Consider the following 4697-nt stretch of genomic DNA (forward strand, 5'->3'; position numbering starts at 1 on the left):
ACTGCACTTGTATCACCATCTCTTTGCCGAACTAGTGCACCTATACAATTTACCATTGTATTGGGTGTGTTGGGGACACAAGAGACTCTTTTATATTTGGTTGCAGGGTTGTTTGAGAGAGACCATCTTGATCCTACGCCTCCCACGGATTGATAAACCTTAGGTCATCCACTTGAGGGAAATTTGCTACTGTCCTACAAACCTGTGCACTTGCAGGCCCAACAACGTCTACAAGAAGAAGGTTGTGTAGTAGACATCAAGCTCTTTTCTGGCGCCATTGCCGGGGAGGTGAGTGCTTGAAGGTATATCTTTAGATCTTGCAATTCGATCTTTTTGTTTCTTGTTTTATCACTAGTCTAGTTTATAAAAGAAAAACTGAAAAAAAAAATGGAGTCAAGTTTGTCTCATACGCTTTATCTTTTTAATATCTTTCGTGAGTATGATGAAAAGGAAAATTGTGCTCAAGTGCTAGAAGAACAAATCTATAGAACGTTTGATACTAAATATTTGAATGATGAGCATGATTGCAATGTTGTTAGTATGAATTCCTTGAATATCCATGATGCTAATGATATGCAAAGCCACAAGCTTGGGGAAGCTATGTTTGATGAATATGATATGTTTAGTCCCCCAAGTTTTGATGAGAAAATTTATTATGATGATAGCATGCCTCCTATTTATGATGATTATATTGATGAAAGTGGGTTTGGAAGAGTGTCAACCTTAGGAAGTAGTGATCCCACAATTTTGGAGGATGTTGAATCTTATTGTGATGAATATGAAAGTGGATTTGGAAGAGTGTCAACTTTATTTAGTGATGATTCCACTATTTCGGAAGAGGTTCCAATTGATTATGAGAAAAAAGTTGCTATCTATGATGATTATTATGATGACTTATATGCTATTAAGAATAATGATAACCATGAAACTTTTCATCATGATTTTAGTTTTCAATTGGATTATGCCTCACATGATAATTATTTTGTTGAGTTTGCTCCCACTACTATTTATGAGAAGAAATTTGCTTATGTGGAGAGTAGTAAATTTTCTATGCTTGTAGATCATGAAAAGAATGCTTTAGGTGCTGGTTATATTGTTGAATTCATTCATGATGCTACTGAAAATTATTATGAGGGAGGAATATATGCTTGTAGGAATTGCAATAATGTCAAGTTTCCTCTCTATGTGTTGAAAATCTTGAAGCTATGCTTGTTTTACCTTCCTATGCTAGTTGATTATTGTTCCCATAAGTTGTTTTCTCACAAACTCCCTATGCATAGGAAGTGGGTTAGGCTTAAATGTGCGAGTCATATGCTTCATGATGCTCCCATTATGTTTCAATTTTTATCTTTTATGTGAGCATCATTGTCATCATCATGCCTAGCTAGAATTGCATTAAAGAAAAGTGCTTGTTGGGAGACAACCCAATATTTATCCTTACTGTTTTTGTGTGTTGACATGATTATTCTACTGTAGTAATCATGTTTTATAGCTTTTGTTTCAATAAAGTGCCAAGTAAGACCTTTAGGGTGGCTTTTGGTGATAGTTGTGTTGATCCTGCTGAAAATCAGAAACTTTTGCACCCAGTAAATTAGTTTTGTTAATTCACAGAAACGTGCTCTTGATCTGATTCTTTTTGCAATGGATTGGTACACGAATTTCTTAGGACTTAGTAATTTGGTAGGATTTCGGGAGTTCCAGAAGTATACGTTTGATACAGATTACTACAGACTGTTATGTTTTTAACAGATTCTGTTTTCCTTGTGTTGTTTGCTTATTTTGATGAATCTATGGCTAGAATTAAGTGGTATGAACCATAGATAAGTTGGAATACAGTAGATATTACACCAATATGAATTTAGAATGAGTTCATTACACTACCTAAGTGGTGGTTTTATTTTCTTATACTAACGGAGCTTACGAGTTTTCTGTTGAGTTTTATGTTGTGGAGTTTTCAAGTTTTGGGTAAAGATTCGATGGACTATGGAATAAGGAGTGGCAAGAGCCTAATCTTGGGGATGCCCAAGGCACCACAAGGTAATATTCAAGTACAACCAAGAGCCTAAGCTTGGGGATGCCCCGGAAGGCATCCCTTCTTTCGTCTTCGTTCATCGGTAACTTTACTTGGAGCTATATTTTTATTCGCCACATGATATGTGTTTTGCTTAGAGCGTCGTTTTCTTTTTGTTAGTATTTGCTTGCTTTTATTTAGAATAATGTTTTGCATCTTTAGTTTCAATAAAAATGTCAAGGATAGCCTTTACCATGCTTATTTTGCTAGTATACATGTTGCTGTTTGAAAACAGAAAGTTTATCGCTGTTGCAAAAATTCCCTAAAAAATTCAGAGAATGGTATAATGTTGAAACCTTTTGAATTTTGAGCTCTGATAAATTTATTACAGTGGGAATTCTCTTTCATAATTTTTTGAGTTAGGGAAGTATGATGAATCTTGTATTCTTTACAGGCTGTACTGTTTTGACAGATTGCTGTTATGGTTGCATTGTTTGCATATGTTTGCTTGTTTAATGATTCTATTTGAGGATACGAGTATTAAATATGCAGAGGAATTTAGTATGCAATGTTGAATAATAATTTAAGTGATTTGTTACAGTATAGAATGATAAGGTTTTGCATTGGTTTATACTAACCTATCTCACGAGTTCTTGTTGAGTTTGGTGTGGATGAAGCTTTTGATAAAAAAGAGAAACCATGATATGAGAGGAATTAAGGAGACACAAAAGTTCAAGCTTGGGGATGCCCAAGGCACCCCAAGATAATATTTCAATAAGTCTCAAGCATCTAAGCTTGGGGATGCCCCGGTAGGCATCCCACCTTTCTTCTTCAACAACTATCGGTTAGTATCGGTTGAGCCTAAGTTTTTGCTTCTTCACATGAGTTGTGCTATCCTTGCAATGTCATTTTATTTTGTTTCGTTTTTCTTGCTGTTTGAATACAATACCAAGATCTGGAATTCTTAAATGAGAGAGAGTCTTCATATAGCTACATAATTATTTACCTACTCATTGATCTTCACTTATATCTTTTTGGAGTAGTTTTTCATTTACTCGTGTGCTTCACTTATATCCTATGAGTAAATGGTTGAATGAGTTGATTGTCATAAATCTGAAATTATATATGCCTCATTTGCTTATCCCATGGGGAGTAATGACTTCACGTCTAAAAAGTAGAGGTTGTAAATTTATTGAAGGTTAGCAAGCATTGTATTGGTCATTTGAACAATTCATGAAAGAATATTGAAGGAAGAGAGATTTCACATATAAATATACTATCCTAGACATCTTTTATAATTGGGAGCACTCATTAAGTATGACATGCTAAAGAGTTGATGTTGGACAAGGAAGACAACATAATGGGTTATGTTTTCCCACGTCTCAGTTAAAGTATATTGTCATGGATCATTCAAACATGTTGAGCTTGCCTTTCCCCCTCATGCTAGCCAAAATTCCTTGCACCAAGTAGAGATACTACTTGTGCTTCCAAACATCCTTAAACCCAGTTTTACCATGAGAGTCCACCATACCTACCTATGGATTGAGTAAGATCCTTCAAGTAAGTTGTCATCGGTGCAAGCAATAAAAATTGCTCTCTAAATATGTATGATATTTTGGTGAGAAGAAAATAGCTTTATATGATCTTGTTATGGAAGCAATAAAAGCGACGGACTGCATAATAAAGGTCCATATGCAAGTGCATTATAAAGTGACGTTCATTCGCATTAAGATTTTGTGCATCCAACCCTAAAAGCGCATGACAACCTCTGCTTCCCTCTGTGAAGGGCCTATCTTTTACTTTATGTCTTTTACTTTGTGCAAGAGTCAAGGTGACCTTCACCTTTCCCTTTTTCATTTTATCCTTTGGCAAGCACTTTGTGTTGGGGTGATCCTGATATATATATATCCAATTGGATGTAAGTTAGCATGAACTATTATTGTTGACATCACCCAAAGGTGAATACGTTGGGAGGCAACACTATAAGCCCCCATCTTTCTCAGTGTCCGATTGAAACTTCATAACCATTAGTATTGCGTGAGTGTTAGCAATTGTAGAAGACTATATGATAGTTGACTATGTGGAGTTTGTTATTCCTGAAAATAAGATGAATTGCAATTGTTTGATGACTGAGAATGAAGTTTGCTAGTTTTCAAGAAAGTTTATGGTCTATGCTTTGACATGTGAATTGCTTGTTACTTTATCGTGAGAAGTTTTATGAGATGAACTACTGTTATGACATATTATCATGCTAGAAAAGGTGATTGAAATTATCATTGATCATACTTGTGCACCTTCTAGAATTCACACTTCATAAAATCTTTCTTTTATCATTTACCTACTCGAGGACGAGTAGGAATTAAGCTTGGGGATGCTGATACGTCTCCAACGTATCTATAATTAATGAAGCATTCATGCTATTTTATTATATATTTTAAATGATTATGGGCTTTATTATACACTTTTATATTACTTTTGGGACTAACCTATTAACCAGAGGCCTGGCCCATATTGTTTTTTTATTGCCTGTTTCAGTATTTCGAGGAAAAGGAATATCAAACGGAGTACAAACAGAATGAAACCTTCGGCAGCGTGATTATTTGGAAGAATATGATCTGGGAGACTTGGAGTTCACGTCAGAAGATCCTCGAGGAGTCCACGAGATAGGAGGGCACACCCCCCCCCC

This window comes from Triticum aestivum, chromosome 1B (assembly GCF_018294505.1).
Source record: "Triticum aestivum cultivar Chinese Spring chromosome 1B, IWGSC CS RefSeq v2.1, whole genome shotgun sequence".
Lineage (NCBI taxonomy): Eukaryota > Viridiplantae > Streptophyta > Magnoliopsida > Poales > Poaceae > Triticum > Triticum aestivum.